Source organism: Lynx canadensis, chromosome C1 (genome assembly GCF_007474595.2).
Source record: "Lynx canadensis isolate LIC74 chromosome C1, mLynCan4.pri.v2, whole genome shotgun sequence".
In the NCBI taxonomy this organism is placed as follows: domain Eukaryota; kingdom Metazoa; phylum Chordata; class Mammalia; order Carnivora; family Felidae; genus Lynx; species Lynx canadensis.
The window spans coordinates 126,548,053-126,571,294 of record NC_044310.1 but is presented as its reverse complement, the minus strand read 5'-3'; the positions used below and the strand labels follow the sequence as shown (position 1 = coordinate 126,571,294).

Here is a 23,242-nt window from a genome sequence, read left to right as displayed (position 1 = left end):
CCAAAACAGAAGCTGAAGAGAACGTTTTCATTAGTGAACCAAAGCAGCAGAGAAGTGGGAGACAAACAGCTTACAGTGCCCCGGTGATGAAGCCCAGCACAGAAGATTCTAGGGAATATGGTACCTTGAAGACTAATGTTGGATGCTCTAAGAGATGGAGTCTTGGGCAGGGACATGAGCAAGTTTACAGCAAGCACCAGCAAAAGTGGCAGTGGGCCAGACGAGGGCAAAATTTGAAGAGTGTAAAAGGGCTGTTCATGAGCTCCCAGGAGCTACCTTGGAGAATCATGGGGTAACCTGGTGAGATTCTAAAGGCATTTAGACATTAGGAGAGGAAGGTAAGAGACAATGCAATAAAGTGAGGGCCATTAATGTAACTCTATATCTGAAGGCTTTATTAACTTACTAGCAAGGATAAAATGTATTTTGCCTGAATTCTAAACCTATCACACAGTCCAGGATTAAACTGGGAGCTCCCTACTTATGTGTTTTGTTAAATGTAGGATCTAAATAGATCAGGTTGTAATAACCTCTCTTGGCACATAAAATCTCTTCTAAAGACTACAGAGAAAAAAAGACTGGTCTTACCATCTGATCATACTTTGGGAAATAAACAACATTTAAAGGTTTAGATTCCTGAAAACTGGGCATAGATAATGAGGATGAGATAGTTCTGATAGTTTATGCTAATGAGGTGACTCCTGGTAGGCCCCTAAGTAGTTTATGCTAATGAATGACCCAGGATGAGGACAGGTCACAACAGAAAGACTAGCCAACCAGGTTAGTAGCAAGTTGGGATTTTGAGCTATGTGATATCATATGACCTCTTAGAAGGGAAGAATGGGGTTGGAGTTTGAGTTTAACTGCACGACCAATGGTTCAATCTGTCATGCCTATGTAACGTCAACTGCAATGAAAACTCTGAATGCTGAAGCTTGCGTGAGCTTCTGCATATTGTCACATATCACTGTACGGGAGGATAACACATCCTAACTCCACAGAGAGAGGGCAAGGGAAGCTTTGCATCTGGGACCCTCCTAGATCTTGTGTTATGTGTCTTTCCTTTGTTTGGCACAGACTGTATCCTTTATAATAAAACTAATTTTAAGTACAGCACTTTCCTGAGTTCTGTAAAATGTTATAGTCAATTATTAATCCTGAGGGGGTAACAGGAACCTTCAAATTTGTAGCCAGCTGGTCAGAAGTGAGGGTGGCCTGGTGTCTGAAGTGAGAGTAGATTTGTGCGGGTTGTGCCCTTAATCGGTGAAGTTAGGCCTAACTCTGGGTTAGCTGGTATTAGAAGTCACTGCCATTACCAACCTTTTGCAATGTCTAGTCCCATTTACTACATTCCTTACTAATGTATTTTGTGCTGGGTTCATAGCATATTTGTAGTTTATAGTTCATGAATAAAAGTGAACATCATCTTGAGCACAAGCCCAGTTTATCTTTATTCAATCATTCTTAATGCCATCACTGAGAAGGTATATACGTTACATAGACTATGGCACTATGGCAAGTGCTAGGGTATACTGTAAGAAACCTTTAGTCTTTGTGGTATTGTAGCTAAACTCTGATGTGGTGTTCCCTTTATGCCTTCAAAATGCTATTTTACTTGATTTTTTTTTTCTCTGTATCACTAATATAACTAATTTACCTCCATGTACTTTTTACCCCTGACTAGCATTTGTTATCATAGGATCACAGTGAAACTTCTTTGAAGGCCTTTAAAGTATTAAACTCTGTCATCAAAGAGTCTTAGTAAAACACATGCTGGGCTTCCGGCACGTTTTTCTAATCCACCCAAAGGTTCTTCGGTAGTTTAATGTATTTTGTCCACATGTGAAACTTCATATTGTTTCTAGCATTTGAATCAGCAGGTCTAACATAACCCATTTCTTTCTTAATGACAAAAATATTTCCTTTATAGGATTTTAATTTAGGTTACAATTGGCAGACATTCTGCTTTATAACCACTAATGTGCCACCCTTCACTTCTTGAATTGCCAACCACATTCTTTCTAACAAAGGATCATAAGCCTCTTTCAAGAAAGCACCTAGGGATTATGTTGGGGAGGGGGTGGCAGAAGGAAGCTCAAAAATCTTTTATTTCTTTTGGTCAAAGAGCATTTCATGCTAAGTAAAAATAGCTTAAAAACAGCTGGAGGTAGAACAGGTGTTGTCTTTCAGTTGCCCTCATCCACCTTCATACTCTACAAAAGGATGTGTACAACAAAGTGCAAACACTTTTACAGCTTGAGGATGCTATGAGGCATGAGTGAACACCGCTGAGACCTTCATGGTCTCCAGAATCCAACACTATACACTGAACTAGAGAATGAGCAGACAAAACTTCTCCTTAAAACACCTAAGGTTCTGTCCAATTTAATTGGTTCAAATGCCTATGGCTTTGCACAAAGTGAAGAAATTTAGAGTCTAATAAATTTCAGATCTGATTTTTTAATGACTTTCATTATTTCCTAGCTATGTCTACCACGCTGAATTGTTTTAGTAGTCATTAATTCTTAATACATTTCTTGCTTTCTTTACAACTATCTCATTGGAAGCTCAGTGGGGGCATGCAGTCCTCAATTATTTTGGTGTTCATTTTCTACCTATGAAAAGAAGCTCTCTCTCTGGTGATCCCATGTAACAGTCTGGCATCAGGGGTGCTTGGTAATCATTCACTGCATATGTTCAAACTACTTTATAAAACTACTATGTTTTTATGGAAGTACCTGATGTTAAAGGAGGAAAACATACACCCTCCTAAGCATTTGAAAATAAAGGGAAAAAGAGAAAATGTTAAATCCACAGAATAGACTGAGTAAGTTTATAGACACCATAAAGCAGCAATTCTTAATTATTTTTAACCATGAAAGGATCCTCTTGAAAATCCCATTAAATCTAAGGATCTTTTCTACAGAAATGCAGCACTCATACATATGTATGTTCACAGACATTTTTGCTTGTGGTTTTCAGGATTTCTTGGTTCTCAGAAGCATATACGTGAATCCTAGTTAGCAACTCTTGTTTTGTATTTTAAATGTAACATTTTTATATGCATGTTGTACATAAAGTATTAAATATGTATATATATGTGTGTGTGTGTGTGTGTGTGTGCGCACGCGCTCACGCACACACACACACACTTCCCCTCCCCCCCAAACCTGCTTTGGTCAAGTGAGGTGAGGTTACATCAAGATACATCAACTGGGCTTCATGCTTTCCCCTAGTTACTAAAGCTCATGTGTGGAATTCTATGGCTTAGAGGAACTTAGTCTGAAAAATTAAAAACCACTGTATTAATTCCATTAAAGATAATCTGTATCAGGCAGAAAAAAAGTTGGTCAGCCAGAAAGGTGTGATGAGAAGGTTTACAGAGACAATGACTTTTTGGTCCTATTTCACCACCACCCCATGGCCCACCGTACCAGGAGTCTGATTATACAGCAGAGACAATTATACAGTAGGGCAGGAATCAAAGAATGTATAAACAACAAGTGCAATGTAATTTCATAGGAGGGATATATGTGAAAATGACATTTAACTCTGCTCTGAAAAGATTTTCATCTTACATATCTTTCTTGGCTTCTTAAACATATATAACTTGTTAACTGTGAATTTCATTTTCTTCCCTGATAGTTCTATGCTAGTTGTCACAAAACTACAGTGCTATTTTAAGATACATAATGCCTTCATCAAATTGCTTTTTTAATTTGCTTTACAAAACAAAGTAAACACAATATGATGACAGTTGCTAGGTTTGTGACTATGTAAACTTAGGTAAACGTTAAGTGAATTTCTGTTCTTCAGAATATTAAAAAAATTTTTTTTTAATGTTTATTTGAGAGAGAGAGACAGAGAGAGAGAGACAGAGACCGAGCATGAGTGGGGGAGGGGGAGAGACAGAGGGAGACACAGAATCTGAAGCAGGCTCTGAGCTGTCAGCACAGCCCAAGATGGGGCCCGAACCCACAATCTGTGAGATCATGAACTGAGCTGAAGTCTGATGCTTAAATGAGTCACCAAGGTGCCCCCCGAATATTTAAAAATTTTTAAAATGTTTATTTATTTTTGAGAGAGAGAGAGAGAGAGAGAGAGAGAGAGAGAGAGACAGAGACAGACAAAGCATGAGTGGGGGAGGGGCAGAGAAAGAGAGGGAGACACAGAATATGAAACAGGCTCCAGGCTCTGAGGTGTCGGCACAGAGCCCAACATGGGGCTTCAACTCAGGAACACTGAGATCATGACTGAGGCCGAAGTCAGATGCTTAACCAACTGAGCCAACTAGGCACCCCACCACCCAGATTATTTTAAATAACTGAGACATGAGATATAAAAAAATTGAGGAAAACATCAAATCTTTAAAACACACATGGGACCTCTCTGTACTATTTTTGCTGCTTCCTATAAATCTATAATTATTTCAAAGTAAAAAGCTAAAAAAATGAAAAAAAAATCCCAACATATGTCCAATTTAACACATTTGGAAAATGCAGAATGGTATCAAAAGCCATACAGGTATAAAAAAAATACAAGTTTATCATAACCTGAAACATAGCTATGAAGTGAAATATTATCTTATTTTAAAAAGTAAAAATTTTAAATCTGCTTTCCAAAAATCTTGAAAAATTAAAAGAAAAACCACTTAAGAAAAAAAGAATTCCCTTTGACAGTGTCAATGTGTATCTTTGGAAGACAAAACATTTTAAATGATAATTTCAACATGTGATCATTTCAATCTACGTATAAGGCCTAAAACATAAGTTTCTAAAAATTAAAACAAATTGAGCAAATGGTAAAATCTGTTTACTTAAAATACATTTAATTATTTACCCATTAATATCTTTGAGAAAGCAAAGAGTTTAATTCAACTAATTAAATTCCAACTAGTAACTGCCATGAATTAACCAAAAAATAAAAAATAAAGTCAAGTGCAGATCTGGTTCCACTGAAAACTGAAAAACTGTTTGACAATGAAAATTTGAAGTGTATGTGTGTGAATAAAGCTTGGACAGGAAAGACAGAAAGATGGAAAAATGAGCAAAATGTGGAGAGAGAAAGGGGAGGGAGGCAAAAAGACAAGAGAGCAGGGCAGTCAGGGAGACCAGGAGAAACACAAATAGGGTCAGAGAGGCAGGGAGAAGGCAAGGCACAGAAGAGTAAAAGGAAGGTAAGAGAGGAAGAAGGAAGGGGTAGGGGACAGGATAGACAGAGAGATACTGGAAGGGGCACGTTGAGAACCTGAGACAAAGGGAGAGGGAAAGACGGACAGAGAGACCAACAGAAAGGGAGAAGGGATAGACAGAGAAAGACAGAGAGGGAGATACACAGACAGGGAGAAGGAGACAAAAACAGAGAGCGAGACACCAGGGAAAGGGAGAGTCAGATGAATCGAAAAGGAAAGAGAAAGGCAGACAGACTGACTGAGTCAGAGGGAGAGAGACCCGGAGACACCAGACAGAGATGGACAGAAATGGTAAGAGACAGAGACAAAGTGGAAGAGACCAACAGGCTGGGTGAAGGAAAGAGGAAGAAAAGAAGAGACAAACATTCAGAAAGTCACACACACACACACACACACACACACACACATACACACACACGGGTGGGGTGGCAGGGGGGACAGAGAGATGCAACCAGAAACCTAAAGAAAAAAAAATAATAAAGAGGTAAGATATGAAAGAAAAGTGGAATGTAACAAAAGATGGATAAAAGCAGTTGTAGGCAAGAATTCAGAGTATGTGCTATTTAATTTTTTTCTACTTTTCAACATAAAATTTAAAAGAAAACCTGAAGCTTAAAAGAGAAAATGATGAAATTCTCCTGACATTAGGTTGAAATAATGTATCTGATAAAAGACCCTAATTTTAATAACAGCTATTAATATTTTCAACATACTAATTACTGACACAGTTGGGAATGAGAAAGAAACCAAAGAAAGAAAGTAATGATATTCAGCACTGGATAATAAGCCATTTAGTGATTTTCCTTCTGTTTCCTCTTAAAAGAGAAGAATTATTTCTCAAGATCAAAATAATTTTCATACTATGGGGGTGCTGAAAATATCACAGCAATTCCATCCATATACTGGTAAAATGTGGCTAATTTCAGGTTGAAAGCAAGCCAAACTCTGAAAAACCTTTCAAACGTTCCAGGTTTACACACTAATAGACATATTTTAGTAATTCAGTATCACCTATGTGATGAGATCCTGTTTCAAAGAACCATAAAATACCAAGGTAAATGTCAAAATCTTTTAGACAGTATGATGAAAAATAAGATCACTCTTAAAAATTACAGTTTTATTAGCATTTGCTTTTGCAATGATACGATTATGCTAATCACAGCAATGACCAGATCTAGATTTTGCTCTTAGTACTTTAAAAATTATTCTATCTCTTCCCTCCAAAAAGGGTACAAAAAATTAACATCAGCTCTGAAAGTTAAGGTTCTTAGTTTCTCAATTTCCAAAAGAGTCTCATCTACACTGCATTTGTTCCACAATGAAATTTTTAAGATTCAACAAGCCATAGAGCATGTCTATTTAAGATGAACCTGAAAGAGAAATCATTTCTCCAACTGACAATTTGTTCTGTTATACACTAATAACAAGAAGCACACAGGTAAAGTGTTCAATCAATACAGTACAAAGAGTTATCACAAATTTTAGGGGTAGGGGAGGAGAAACTTGTACGACAGCTAAGAAGTAAATGATTCCTATAACTCACTCTAGCAACCCACACAAATCTATCTTTGCAAAAATAAGCAAAAATCATTTTAAGACATGCTCTCATTTTGGACATGCTAATAAGGATTTTATCACACATGCCTCTAGCAAAATTATGGTACTAAGTGAACATGAAAAATTCTTCATATATTTGATTACCTTTTGTACACATTTAGCAAATAAATGAAGAGTCACATACATACCTTCATTGTATTGGTGTTTGCTTCATCATACAGAGTGAATGAAGATATACTTTCCATAGTATCTGTAAACTGACGCTCTGCATTGCTCCTCTACAGAGCTCACCGCACACATAGCCAGCTGATTAGCCAGGCATTGGGAGAGCGCTGCTAGTGCAGTCTAAAGCACTTGCCGAGGACTCAGAGACAATAGAAAGTCAACAGCTGTATGTTGTGATGTCAGTAACACTCTAGCCAGTCACCACCCAGAGTATCTGAAATGCATCAGAAGCTATATTGAGCTCTTCATTAGCAATTCAGAAGCAATGATGCAAAAGCCCATGAAACTGTGAATGTGCAAAGACTGTCAGGATTTTTGAGATTTCTCGCTCTGAAAATTTTTTGCAGATTCCTGACCTCACAGACGAAACAAGTTTAGATAACCGTATTTGTTTCCCTAAAAACAAAATGTAAAGAATCTATGCATAGTTAATATATCAGCTTTTTAATAACTCTCTTTGACACTTTTAGTATCACTAACACAAAGTGTATAAAATACAATCTGCCTACAAAAGCTGACATGCCATGATAGTTTTACATCTTCAAGCTGACTTAATTGTCACAAAGAAAATGCATTAAGAGCATAATTCCTTATTTGTTCGTTTTTGCTAAAATTGAAATGAGCTTGCTTATTCTGGCAAGAGCATTACTTCTTCACACCAACAGATGGAGACAGCAAAGAACAGAGATCAGAGAACAATCCTGCCTTGTGTCAGATGCTTGCTGTCTAGATGAGCTCAAGTGGCAGACTTACAAGAAAAGGAATCAACTGAAACCAAATAAAAAAATCTTAACAGTCAATAACTAGGAGCAGACACACAAAATAAAATGAAGAAAACATAAAAGCAATTGTGTCTGCTGGTTAAAACATCAAATAAGTAGACAAGTGTGTTTTTAAAATTCTAACCACTTATTTCTATGATTCATACCCAGTATGAAGCACATGGCTGTTTTCCATCCTATGCAATATACAGGAATCTTGTAAAGATCCTATGAGACAAGGCTTATTACCTTTACTATCGGAAGAAAAACTGCATACCAAAAGGTTAAAAGTCTTCAAGAGTTGATATGCCCTACAGCCTAAGAGATCAGCAGTGCACTATTTATCAGCTTAGCAAACATCAAAACAAAAGTCACTGACTTTTTAACTTGAAAATGTTATTGCTTTTTCAAAAATAGGCTCTATTTCAGCCCTATAAATAGACTTAATAATAGATTTAAGTCCACAAAACCTTCCCTGACTATTCAAATGACAAAGGTTATAAAAGCAGCTAATTTATCAGTGATTCTTGACTGAGAAGTTTCATGTTAATTTACTAAAAGTTTCTCAAAATACCTATTTCCCCAGTGCACAATTCTTACCATGACTTTTCAACTTGAAAATAGGGATAACATCCTCCTTTAGGGTTATTGTCACAAGGTTTAATTAAATTAATATTTACACACTGCTTACTACCTGGCATACTACATTTCCCATATTTTTCTGATAATGGTAGCAAATAAAAGTGTATTAACTTTAATCTTAGGTGATCATTACTGAAACACTCAATATATGTTATATATTACATATTTTTATAATGTAACTGCACATATGTATTAATTGAACAGGAAACACTTAAGTCATAAAGTAGTTTCACTTTGGGGTAGGAAATCTCAGGTTTAGCATTGTTAAAAATGCTACATGGCATCTAAATGTAAGTAATAAGACAACTGGAGCCTCGTTACGACAGGACACAGAAAAGTATTCAAGGATTGAACTTCATGGTTCATAAAATGAAAGGAATCCATCCCATGAGGGACATAATCCCTTTGTGTTTATATTATCCACCTTTGCAATTTATCAGGACCACTGAGAGCAAACAAGGCACCAAATTAGGCCACATTAATGTTGGGCCATTTGTAAGTAATATATGATAGAAACTTATTATAGCCTCTAATTAATTAGTTTATGCTGACTACTGTCCAGTTAACAGTAAGACAGGCAGTCATAATGTCACTTCATTTCTGAGCTTTAGTTTCCTGAACTATAACATGAGGTGTGGACTAGGTAAGAGTGCTCCTGAGGTCTGTTCCAATTGTAAAATTCTATTAATTATTTCATAAATCAAAGAAACATTTTACTAAAGATGTATAATATAAATAGAAGTGTCTTAACCAAGCCAAGATTCAGGAATTTTGTACTTTTGTTGTTTACTGACAATTATTAGAAATAAGTGTTTTTACTACAGGGGCTCTTCTGGCTAAAAAAGAAAAATAGATCACAGGAAATGAATTTCTTTTCATGTTGCTGTGGTTTCATTTTCAGTAAAAGTAGCAGAATCTTAAGAAAATGAGGAAATTTCCAGGGTTCAAATATCTAGGTCATCTTGTGGTCACCTGGGCTATCACAGAATACGACTTGGAAAGGCTAGCTTACTCAGCACAAGGAGTGTGTTGGAGAGTGGAGAGGTGTAGAAACCCACATTCTTTAGCATGGAATCGTGGAAAGAACCCTCCCTTAGTAGGATAATGTCTTCTGCATCTTATTTTTTTAATACTTCAAAGTGAGGTATTTTTACTTCAAATTACAGAGTTTTCAAAAGGAAACTGTGCTATATTTGTTAATAGGTTATAGCCTTATGATAGTCTCCCTGCCTCCCTTTTGTAACATTGTGAAAATATATATAATCCTAATAAATGTACTGTCACAGTTTAGAAGATGTGTCAAATTCCATATAAAAAAAGAAATTAACAGATTAAGACTTTACCTCAAGGGGCGCCTGGGTGGCGCAGTCGGTTAAGCGTCCGACTTCAGCCAGGTCACGATCTCGCGGTCCACGAGTTCGAGCCCCGCGTCAGGCTCTGGGCTGATGGCTCAGAGCCTGGAGCCTGTTTCCGATTCTGTGTCTCCCTCTCTCTCTGCCCCTCCCCCGTTCATGCTCTGTCTCTCTCTGTCCCAAAAATAAATAAATGTTGAAAAAAAAAATTAAAAAAAAAAAAAAAGACTTTACCTCAAAAAGAAAAAAGGGAGGAAGACTGCTGGAAAAGGTTATACCAGAAAATTTAAATATAGTATGATGAATGTCCAAATAGATTTCTGGCTTTACTGGTTCTTAATATTTTGCCACATTTTCTTGCTCCTATCTCTCTGGCTAATGTATTTTTATCATACCCCCAAATTATAATGTTGATAAAATTTTATTTCATGTACTAACCGTACAGTTGACTCCCCCCACCCCGCCCTGTTGTTTGTGAATATCCTCCATAGCTTTTTGGAAAATCCAGAATTCATCAGTGTCTGGGTGGCTTAGGCGGTTGAGTGTCTGACTCTTGATTTTGGCTCAGGTCATGACCCACCCAGGGTTGTGGGATCGAGCCCCACACTGGGCTCAGCACTGAGCATGGAACCTGCTTGAGATTCTCTGTCCCTCTCCCCCATGCTCTCTCTCTAAATTAAAAAAAAATTTTTTTTAATCTTAAAAAGAAGATCCAGAATCTAATCAAATATAACACTTATATTTGTTATCACATCCCTCTAGTCTTACATAATTTTGCTTATTTTTTTTTCCTAATACTGATATATGAAGGGTTCAAGTTGGCTGTCTTGTAGAGTGATTCACAGTGTAAATTTGTCTGATTGTTTCCTCACGATTAGATTCAGATGAAATATTTTCAGAGGAATATTGCATAGGTGTTTTTTGTTTTTCTGGTTTTTTGGTTTGTTTGTTTGTTTTGTCCCCTATTACAATACATCAGGAGGAATATAATGTTAGCTTGTCCTGTTACTGGTGATGCTAAATTTGGTCACTTAGTTAAGGTAGAGTCTGCAGGTTGTAAACATACCTTTCCTCTTTATAATTAAAGATTATCAGAAATTGAAGAATAATTTGCTCAGTAGCAGTCTTTCATCCAATAGGATTTTGTCATGTATTCTTGATCTTTATAAGAATCTGTTATTACATTACTGGTTGCAAATACTGATTTTATACTTTTAAGAAAATGTTAACTTTATAAAAGATTAGTTACCCCTAAGATGTCTCTTGTTTATGGTAATCATTTGCTCTTCTTCTTTAGAATGTTTTAGGAAGTATGTAAGAGAATTAGGCTCAAATGTTTTCACCTTTAAAGGTCAAGTATTTAAAAAGGCATGTAAGAGCTAAGGCAACAAAAAGTTAAAGTTTAACAGGAATGTCAGTGATTAGATCTAGAAAATTAAATTTCTGTTATTAGTCCCATAGTTGCCCTAGTTCCTATAATTCAGTTGGGAATTAGGTTTTTACCTTCTAACTACAGTTAAACAAGATGTTAGTAGAGTCACTGTGCTTCAGTCTTTGCAGAGGATGTTGAGCATTCTAAGAAGTACAGTATGAAACTTGAGCTGCAAGCAAAAAATTAAATTCATTAATTCATTTCTCTTACTGAGGATTTATTGAAAGTTTCCTTTGTTACCTGACCTTGTTGGCCTATTTTAAGCACATTTTCAAGACATTGTAAGAAACCTTTCTAAATCTGTTTCACTATTTATTTGTGTTGAACACTTACAGGATACAAAGCTGACTTACTAATTAATGATAATAGTATCATTAATGGTAATTAATGGTGTAGTATCCAAAAGAAATATTGAAGGTTCTGTGTCTAATTAGCCAGTTGTAGTTTGTTCCTAAATGAAAGGTTCATTTTCTGTGTATGTTCTTTCCCGTCAGAACCTACTTAATGGTAATAAAACTATATAGTTTAGTGGTGCCTGGGTGGTGCAGTCATTTAAGCATCCTACTCTTGATCTCAGCCCAGGTCATGATCTCACAGTTTGTGAGTTTGAGCCCTGCGTCAGGCTCTGCGCAGATGGTGCAGAGCCTGCTTGGGATTCTTTCTCTCCTCTCCACCCCTCCTCCGCTTGTGTGTGCTCTCTCTCTCTCTCTTTCAACATAAATAAACATAAAAATTTTTTTTAAAAACTATACAGTTTAAAGTATTTTTAATTATGATTTTTCACTAATTCAGAATTACTTGAATTTATGTCCTAAAATTTTCCAAAGCTCAAAGACAAATAGAATCATGTGAAACATTATCATCCATGTTTACAAATGGATTTATCCCTATCTTTCTGACTAGTAGAAATACTCATTTTAATTTTTTAGCCACAGTTAAACTGGGTTCCTTCATTATTCTGCATTTTAGTTTGTCCATCTGTTTCATAACAAGAGCCTTTATTACAGTTTTTAAGAAAAGCTGCCTCGAATCTATGTTTCTCATAAGTAACAAAGATTTTATCTGAGAAAAAATCATTTGTATCCTTTGATAAAAGCAGTAACCATTTATGGCAAAGTCAGGAACTTGGATATTTGTTTTGGAATACTCAGGCTAGAACTTGATTTTTGCTTCTTACACAAGTCTGGATACCAGAAAGTAAAGGGCATGGTAAAGGGCATTGTCTTTCATGACCTTGAACTACTTTGAAGCACCCTAGTCAGTTCTTTTATAGAATGCCAATTTAGGGTTGCCTTGTTTTCTCATTAGAAATTAGATTAAGAGTATGCATTTTTTTTTGCAAGAATACCTCTGTAGTGAAATTACACCCTTTTCAGTGCATCCTATCAGGGTACACATAATATTGCTATGTTTTATAACCAGTGATTTTTATTTTGAATACTTGATTAAGGTCGTGTCTGTCATGTTTTTCCTATACAATTACTATTTTCCCCTTTGTAATTAATAAGTATCCTATGGGGAGGCATTCTGACTTTGAAAACATCTTGTTTCTCATCATAATTTTGCTAATTTTAACATCCATTGATACTTCTTGCATGCAATAATTATTACAATGCTGTTTACCTAAGTGTGATTTTCATTTCCCTCTTCTAAGGCTTACTGGAATTCCAAGGTAAGAAAGCACTGTCCCTTCTCCGCCTTTACTTATATATTTATTTTTATGTATGAATATCTGAATATTATTTTATTCTGTGGGTTATAATCCAATACCTGCATTTTAAAAATTACATTCTGGTACCACATGATGTTCCAGGTTCATCTTTTATTTCCTGGTCCCAGCCTCAGACAAAACCATTTCTCCAAGGATCCAGGTTTTCCTTTTTCTGGAAATGGTATTTAGAGAAGGTCTGGGCACTCATTTGCTCACTTTGACTAGTGTCTCAGGGCTCTTTGTCCCTCTCAAGAGAGAGCTAGGACATACAGATTCATACATCTATGTTTACTTCTGTATTTCTGCATCTGTATATATATTATATCATGGGTTCACACAGATACGTCCAACTCCAGTGAAAACCAGGGTTCATTCTAGACTATTCCTTGCACTATTTCTAAGTGCTTTATCCAACAGTCAGAAATCATACTTTTCATTATCTATGATATATTCACTTAGTTGTTCAAATTCAGTATACACAAAAGATAGTTTCAGAACTCCTAACCAATACCTCTGTAAGAAACACATTTACTAAACAGCACTTTGTTCTTTTTGTCTTTAGAGTACATAATCAAAGTACTCTTTTCCAAGTTACTTAGTTCCTTTCTTCCCTACTCATGTCAATGTACTTGTTTTATTCATTTCTAATACAGTAAGGTTCATCGCTAGGATTTGTATTCCATTTTGGAATACCTACTTCCCTACCTGCCCAAAAACACACACTGAGTTGATTTTTACTTATTTTTTGGAGTGCATGTGAAAAATTAACAGAGTCCTAAGAGTCAGAGTTATAAAAATCTTTCTATCTCATTCCCACCCACTCCCTATAGGAAACCAATTTCGTTAGTTTTTGATTTATCATTCTTGTATTTCTCTTTGCACAAATAAGCAGATACATGTATATACATCTCTCTCCTTACACAGAGAGTAGCACAGTTTACAGATACTTTTGTACTTTCTTTTTTTTCCCCACTTAATTGCAGCATAACAGTTCACAGATACTCCTCATTCTTTCTTACAGCTGCACAGTACTCTATTGTGTACCATAAATGATGCAGTCATTCTCCTGTATGGACATTTCAATATTTTGCAACTACAAACACTCCTAAAATGAGTAAATTTGTGCATATGGAGGAGTTATTTTCAGAGATTCTTACATGTGGGATTGTTGGTTTAAAAGTGTATATGTATTTATTAGGGATTGTCAGTCGCCTTCCAGAAGAAGCGCTATGCCAGTCTGCATTTCCGCCAGGAGTATATAATAAGGGTGCCCATTTCCCAAAAGTCTTGCAAGAGAATGTGCTGTCATTCTTTTAAATTTTCATCAATCTGATCAATAAGAAATGTTATCTCAATGCTGTTTTCATTTGTATTTTTCTAATTTTAGTGAGATTAAACTTTTTTAAATTTATTTTTTTAATGTTTTTATTTATTTTTGAAGGAAAGAGAGAGACAGAGCATGAGTGGGGGAGGAGCAGAGAGACAGACACACAGAATTTGAAGCAGGCTCCAGGCTCCGGGCCGTCAGCACAAAGCCCAATGCGGGGCTCGAGCCCACAAACTGTGACATCATGACCTGAGCTGAAGCCAGACACTCAACCAACTGAGCCACCCAGGCGCCCCAAACTTTTTTTTTAATTTAAGGATCAGATTTATATTGTTTGTAAGCTTTCAGGTCTTTTCCCTATTTTTCTATCATGTCTTTGATCCTTTGTCTCTCAACATATGCAGATATATATATTTTTTCCTTTAATTATTAAGAGTTCTTTTCTAGCCTTTTGCCTGTGGTATATGTTGACAGTATTTTCTCCTACTAGTTTTTCAGCTGTTTTTCAAGTTTTCTCATAGTGGTTTTTGACATGCAAAATTTTCTTATTTTTATGAAGTCAAATTTTACTGCTTCTGGACTTTTGAGTCATAGCAAGCAAGTCTTTCCATACACCATAGTTAAACAAGAAAATCCCATGTTTCTTCTAGTACTTGTATAATCTCTGTCTTGGTCTTTCTCTCTTTTGAAAAGTTATCAATTTGAATTTTATTATTATTTTGGTAACAGCTTTAATGATATATAAATCATATACCATACAGTTCATCCATTTAAAGTATCCAATTCATATGGTTTTCAGTATATTCAGAGTTGTACAACCACCACCATTACCAGCTTTATAACATTTTCATCACCTTAAAGACAAACACCGTACCTTTTAACAGGCACTCCCCTTTACCCCAAATTCTCTCAACCTCTGGCAACCACTCACTTACTCTCTGTTGCTCTGATTTGTCTGTTATGGACATTTCACATAAATAGACTAATAATACAATCCGTGGCCTTTTCTAACTGCCTTCTTTCACTTAGAATGTTTTCAAGATTCTTCCATGTGATACCATGTAAGTATCAACACTTTCTATTGCCAAAACATTTCATTGTATGGAATAGATCACATTTTGTTTACCCATTTATCAACCGAGACATTTGTGTTGTTTCTACTTTTTGGATATTATGAATAATGCTATGTTCATCTGTATAAACACTTTTACATTGAATTTATTCTTGTGCAAAATGATTTAATTTTATCTCTTTCCAAACAGCTACCCAGGTATCCTAATACCACTTATTAAGAAGTCCTTTTCTACCCGAGTGATATGAAATGTCCCCTTTATTATTTCCACTTGTATCTTGGTTTGTTTCTGGGCTTCCTATTCGATTGCTCCGTTTTATTCATGTGGCAGGACACTTTTTAATTATAGAAGTTTTATAATAGTACATGTTTTAATGACTGATAGGGGAAGTCCCTCCTGGCAGTTTTTTTTTTTTTCCTCCTTTTTTCAGTCTCTTCCTGGCTATTCTTTGTTTTTCCATATAACTGAGTAGCAATTGTCTATCTTCATTTTAAAATAATTTCTTGGTACTTTCCCTGGGGCTGCATTGAATTTAGAAACTAAGTAAGAAGAACTGACATCTTTATAATGTAGAGTTGTCCTATTCAAGTCTACCACTGTAACCTTCAAAAATGTTAGGAAATTATTCTCATATAGGTTTTGCACAATTTTTAAAAAGTTTATTCCTAAGTATGTAATCTTCTTTGTTGTTATTGAAAAAGAACATTAATTGGTTATTGTTTGTGTATATGAGGCCAAGTTAATTTTATATACTGCTATCTTACTGAACTGTTTACTGTTTTAGTTTTACCTGTGATCCCCGAGGGTTTTCTAGCTATTACTACCATTTAAAATGCAAATAGAATTTTGCTTCTTTACCCATTCTCATGCCTCTGATAAATTTCTTAACTAATTATATTTGTTAATATTTCCATCACAATGTTGAATATTACTGGAGATAGTAGGCACTCACCTTGTTTTCATATATTGTGGAAATACCACTAGTATTTCGCATTAGATAAACTTTCCGGCTTTAGGACTAAGGATTTTTTTATTATTTAGAAAAGGGTCCTGTAATTTGTATTTCCTTGAGTGGGTATGTTTGTTTTATTTTTATCATGAATAGGTGAATTTTTTAAAACAATTTTTGCTTATTTTCATTTTTTTAGAATCTTCAGCAGGCTCCATGCTCAGCACTGAGCCCGACATGGGGCTCAATCCCATGACCCTGGGATCATAAATTGAGCTAAAACCAAGAGTCAGAGGCTTAACCGACTGAGCCACCCAAGCACTCTGTGAACTTTTTTTTGGAAGCTTTTTCAGTATCAATGGAGATACAAGATTTTTCTCCTCAAATTATTAAAATGGAGTATCATACTGATAGATCCTAATACTGAACCATCTCTGCATTCCTGAAATAAATCTCATAGGATCATGACATATTACCTAAAAACAACAATGATATTATTTAGTACTTTTGTTTCAATATTCATAAGGGGTATTGATTTGTAGTACTTTTTATTTTTTACTGTTCTCATCAGGTTAAGAACCAATCCATTTGCTCCATAAAAGGAATTAGGAAGTTATCTATAATTTTCAGTGCTCCGGAACAATTTATATAGCAGTATATAAAGGTTTGAAGGTTCAGTAGAATTTCTCTATGAAACTTGGCTGATGCTTTTTCAGGATAATTTCTTAATAACATTCTTTATTTCTTCTGTGGAAACTAGTCTGTTTAAAATTTCTCACTTAATTTTGGTAATTTGTATTTTCCCAGAATATTATTCATTTAGGCTTTCAAATTAATTGATATGAGGTTTAAGTAGTTTCTTATGAATTTCAAAATTAAGAAAAATTGTTTTCAATGGTTATTTTCACCCTTATTTTGCATATTTTTGCTTTATTCTTCTTCACAATCAAGTTAGCTAGTAATGTCTATTTTAGCAATTAAAAAATTCACAATATAGATTAATTAGGTCTACTGTTTTTCTATTCTCTACCTCATTAATTTCTTTTATCTTTGTCATTTCCTTCCTGTGCTCTCTTCAGGTTTACTCTGCTATTGTTTTTTCAGATTCTGTTTTGAGGCGGAAAGTGAATTTACTTACTCCTATTTTTACAGATGAATCTGTCTACTGCTATGAATTTTCATCTGAACACTATTTTATTAGGATTATTTACAGATACCTATTTTAATGATGCTCTCTTCTGTCAATATTGCAAATTCCAGATATTTCAGCCAACTGTTTTTTTTTTTTTTTTTTTTTGTTCTGGGGGAGAAGTTATCATGAATCCTGAAGTTTTGTGGTTCTCTGTTCTTGCTGGATTCTGAACTTCCTACTTGTGCTTCTATCATTTCTCCACCACCCAACTGCCAAAGAAGACATCTCCCTTCCTTATGTGCCTTTTTCCTCCACTGAAGCTAGACATTTTGAAAGCTGCCACTCCAAATTGTACGTATTTTTAAATCCTTCTCTACTCCGATGTGAATCCTTTTTTTTTTCTTTTAGAATTTTTAGAGCGCACTTAGTCTTCTTTCTGGCTGACTGTTTAGATCAAGTTAGTTCCTCTCTCCATTTTGCCCCTCATCCTTTTTTTTGGCCTTTGCTTGCCACAAAAGTTGTGTAGCAGACAGAAAAGGAGTGAGTAGGAGAGTTCATATGCTTGATTTGGTATTTTTTCTTTTTACTTAAAGTTATTTTGAGGCTTAAATCTCTCAAATTATGCTATGTTTCAAGTTTTGTATATTTTTCTCCTTATATTTTTTCCAAGGAAAATTGGGAGACAGTAGTTAGATGGCCACCAATGTCTTGAGGGGAAGCCCTCCTGACCTTTATTTTTTCTAAAAACTTTACTGAGACAGAATTCACATACCATATTATTTGCCCATTTAAAGTGTACATTTCAATAATTTTTAGTATATTCACAGAATTGTGTAACTACCACCACAGTCAATTTTAGAACATTTTCATCACTTCATAAAGAAATCCTGTACAGTTTAACTATTATCTCCTAATCCATGCAACCCCCACCCAGACTAAATAATCACTAATCTACTGTCCATAGATTTCCCTATTCTGCACATTTCATATGAATTGTTATTTGTAGTTGATAGACATTTTTGTTGTTTCCATCTTCTGGCTATCACGAACATGCTGCTAATGAACAGTCACGTACAAGTTTTTTTGTGTAGACACAGGTTTTCATTTCTATCAGCTATATACCTAGGAGTCTAATTGTTGGGTCAAATGGCAACTCTACTTTCCCAAATGGCTGTACAGTTTTACATTCCCACTAGCAGTGTAGGAGGGTTCCAATTTGTTTCTGTCCTAGCCAACATTTATCATCTTTTTGATTAGAGCCATCTCAGTGGGTATAAAGCGCTATCTCACTGTGCTTTTAATGTGAATTTCCCTTGATGGCTAATGACGTTGGGTACTTTGCCATGTGTTTATTGGCCACAGGTATATCTCCTTTGGAAAAATGTCTATTCAGATCATTTGCCCATTTAAAAATCAGGTTATGTGTCTAATACTGAGTTGTAAGAATTCTTTATATGCATTTTCCACATATAAGTCCCTTATTAGGTAAATATTTTCAAATATTTTATCCTTTTCTATGGGTTTTCTTTTCACTTTCTTAATGGTGTCCTATAAAATACAAAACTTTCTGACAAAATCCAATTTATCTGTATTTGACACATTTGAAAAACAATTACCAACAAACATTTTATACTCCTCATTAACTAAAAAAATATATTAATTCTAGCAATTCTGGTAGTATGGACATGTGTTAAGGAACAATGTATGGTCATCTTTGGGCTCAAGAGAAATAAGTCAAAGAAGGCTAATAAGGTTATATTGACTTTTCTGAGGGGTAGAAAGGCAGTTTTTGATAAACTCATTGCATAAACGAGTCTTCCAGAAGTAAATTTGGCCCCAAAAGACACACACATCAAAAACAGTTTTGAAAATGAGACAGCAAAGCCTAATCAAAGACCAAAGGACCTAGGATAATGAAAATGTACATCTGATGTCATGCAAGAGCAACAAGACTTCTGGTAATACCGGTGAAAAGCTTTATTGTAGATCTCAACAGCAATGTTGAGAATTACTTAATTTTTTTTACTTAATTAATTAATTACTTAATTACTTACTGAGAATTACTTAATTTTTTTTTCTCATGCTCATTTCTGCAACTTTGGGAGAGCCAGACAGCTGTAAGGGGAAAATGATTCTTGCCCTAGGTGTGGGATATACACTATAATCAATAAAAGTTTTATTCTGCAAAGAAGTTTTCTGTCCATTTGGGTATATGAACCAGTTTTCCTAGTGTTTATCATCCCCTTCTTAACTAACAAAATTAAGTTAAACACAATAAATTTCCGAGAGGCTGGTTAAAATGCAGCCATCTCATCACTTAACCACAAACAAATAAAAGATCATTTTTTTTTTGCCAAGCATATGGGCCCTAGTACTATTTGCTTATGTATTCCTAAATTATAGAGACACTTAAGAAAATGCTTTACGACTGGACACCACATTCACCATTCAGATCACTTAACTTGTATATCAAATAACAAAGAATTAATCCAGAGATCAATTGGTGGAGCACAAACTTAAGTGGAGAGAATAAGGATAATTTAGTTGCTTACATTTTAAAATGACTCATCTCAAATACCCTACTAAACGGAAGAGCTATTGATAATCAATAGATTCAAATTTATTAGCTGAAGAACAGATTCTTCTAATTCTTGGACAAAAACAAGAAAAGGACCATGAATTAAGGCTTAAAAAGGGTTTACTATGTAACAGGTAGGTTCTAAGCATTCCCTATGAGGCAAGTAATAGAAGTATCCTTATTTTAGAGTTGAGAAAAGTTTAGGTAAGTAGGTTTAGGTTTGCCCAAGGACACACAACTAGTGGGTGGTAAAGCAAGGATTTTAAATGAGTAGTCTGGCTGTAGAGTCTATGTGCTTAATCACTTTGGTAGATCACCTATTTCTCTGTGATAGTGTAACTTTTAAATAGTCTTCTACATTCATAATTGGTTTAACTGGCAAACATTACCATCTATTCTTATTTCTTTCTTGTCGAACAGAGTAGGTCAAGTCTGGTTCATATACTCTAGAATATAAAGCCAGTAAAAATTCAAACAAACAAACAAACAAACAAAACCCCACAACACAGCATCCATGGTAAAATCTGCAGAACCTGGTAAGTGACTAGATTGGGGGAGACAGAGAAAATAAATGTGATGCTCAAGTTTCTGGCTTAAGCAACTGGTTTTATAAAGTTGAGGTTTGTTATGATCATGATTCCCTGGTTTTATAGAGTTGAGGTTTGTTATGATCATGATTTGCTGTCCCTTTGCACATTCTTTGGCTTTCATGGCAGGGAAATCCCAGAACTGAACTGTCAGACCTCTTACCTACCTGAGCTGATTCCCTATGTGGAAACTGTTCTCTTAGCAACAAGGAGGTAGGTAACTCCTTATTCCCTCATCTCTTTCTTCTAACAGGTCACCAATATTCCCTTTGAATAGGAGCTCTTTTAAACAGTGAAAATATAAATTTAAAAAAAGAGTGAAAAAAAAAAAGAGAGACAAAAAAAACTATACCCAGAAATAAACTCTGAATTGAGACCAGTAGATGATTCTTAGGCATGGTTTAGCCTTTCAATGAGAAGGAGCTGTTATGAATACCATATCAGTTTAGACATTTAATTAAAAAAAAAAAGAATTTATTTTTTTAAAGGGAAGATATAATAGCTGCATCCTGATATACTCAGGAACACTGCCCTGCTGGTGTCATCAGGTTTACCATTCTTGGCAGTATTTCAGGCGACAGTGAGCCCCTAACCCCTGCCTGCAGTAATAGAAAGATTACATTGTATGGGTCACAAGAAGCTTGTGTATGTGCATGTGCACACACAATATAATTATCTATCTCTGGGAATAAATCAAGCCACTGTAAATATGACTCCAGAGTTTAACAGCACCCAAAGTCTATGAGTGAGTATACTGGGCCATAGCTGGACCAAGTCTGTAAAGAGAAGCAGGATTGCTAAACTATAGCAGGGATTACCAGACAATGGGCTGCAGATCACTGAGACACTGCTGAGTTACAGCAAGATCTATATCCCAAGCATGTCACTACTGACTTTTCTGAAATTAAAAATAGATTCTTTTATACTTGCAAAAGTTGAGAACATCATCTTAAAAGTAAGTACTAGAGCCAGGAGTGCCAATACCAACAAGGGAGAAACCATTTTGCTCAGGCTTACATATTTGATTGTTTCCTTCCCTACAACAGGTATATTCCTATGAGACCATCCAACCAACCACCCTGCTTACCAAACAACCTTCTAATTAGAATTTGGCTAGTTCATTCAGGTTAGCCTGGAGAGAATGTGTGGGTAATGCTGACTGAAGCAGAACTCAACTTTAATCAATTAATAATCTGACACCTGGATTTATTCATTCTCTGTAAACTTTATTAACATATATGACCTGAGTACTTGCTTTACTTTATGTGAGTAAAGCAAAAGCAAAAACAAATTTATGAGTTTCCAAAGTTGAGGTCCCAACACTAGCATTGGCATCTTGTGAGGTCTGGGGAGTACCACTCATACTCCTGACTTCTGCTCTTTCTATAGAGGCAACAGGCAAAATATTATCAAGAGCTTTACACATATCCTAGGACAGTATTCAAAAACAACTGCCCAGTTTACAAAAACAGAAAAAAGAAATCTAGTATTCTACTTCCTTAAATAGTGTTTCCAGCTCACGGAGAGTGGATGTTGAGGAGAACCTTTCAGATAAAATGAAATTCAAGAGTGATACCTGAATCATAAATTATTTAAGAAAGTGTTCAATTTCACTATTTGTATATTTGCAATTAAATTTCATGGGCCAAGAAACTAATTTATTCTTATTGTTGAACCTGCAAAGAATCTTCAGTTAGTCCTGTGCGATAATCTGTGATAACATAAGTTAAATACTATTAAAGGATATTTTTAATTTTGCAAAAAAACAAAGAAAAAAATGGACATACCCATGAAAAATAAGCAAGGAAATAAATAGGTATTTCACAGCAAAGAAATTAAAGATTTTTGATTAAAGAAAACCAGTTTCAGAAAATAGCAGCACTTTCACTGGCAAGGACAGAAAAGAACTCTGCCAAGTGCAGGGAGGGCCCAGAAAAATGGGGACTTTCATACACTGTTGGTGGGAGTGAAAAATGGTCCAAAAGCTTTGGAGGTCAAATTCAGCAGTATATATCAAAAACCGTAAATGAACATATCGTTTGATCCAGGAAGAGTACTTAGAGGAATTTTATCCTAAAGAAAAAACTACAACATATATCATAGTACAATTTTAAAAAGTGAAAAACTGTACACACTGCAGGACTGACTGGGCAAATGTAAATACACTCAATAAGCTGCAGAAATTCCTTTATTGGCAGCCTTGATGACGGTGATATATATAGGTGTAAAAAAAAAAACCAGACCAAAAAACAGTACGTACAAAATGATCTGATTCTTTGTTAAAATAAAACAAGGAATTAGTTATTAATTTAGTGATAACCATTTGGCCAAGAAATGCAAAAAATACATTTTCTAAAGCCGGGAAGGATACATACCAAATGTTAACAATGGTTTTCTCTGGATTATAATAGTTTTTAGTGGCTAGTTTTCATTCTTTTTATTTGTATTTCCCTACTGGTCTTCTAAAATGTATATTAGATATTTGTTTATAAAAATATTAATAAAAACCTATATGCTATTATCTATACTTGTGGGAAATGTGACTCTTTCAGACTCACCTTATTGTCCTCTCAAAAATACGCTGCACATAGTTAGTAAGCAACTGTCCACAACTACCTTACTGCTGAGGTAGAGATACAAAATATAAAGGGAAACACACACTAAAGAGCCAAATGGTAAGCATTAACAATTATTTTAAGGCTAGTACTACGTAGCTAGCTTATTT

At 35.2% G+C, this 23,242-nt stretch overlaps 1 protein-coding gene across 9 annotated transcripts in view; it reads right to left on the bottom strand.

Moving 5' to 3' along the window:
* Window positions 1-23,242, bottom strand: part of R3HDM1 (R3H domain containing 1) — a 210,220-nt gene that overhangs the window by 147,033 nt on the left and 39,945 nt on the right. Inside the window, exon 1 of one of the 9 annotated variants that reach the window (XM_030327924.1) lies at window positions 6,937-7,126. The exons of the other annotated variants lie outside the window; for them this stretch is intronic. The gene's annotated coding sequence lies outside the window, so the exon portion shown is untranslated. Of the gene's footprint in view, window positions 1-6,936; window positions 7,127-23,242 lie in introns of those variants that run through there. 9 annotated transcript variants of the gene reach the window in all.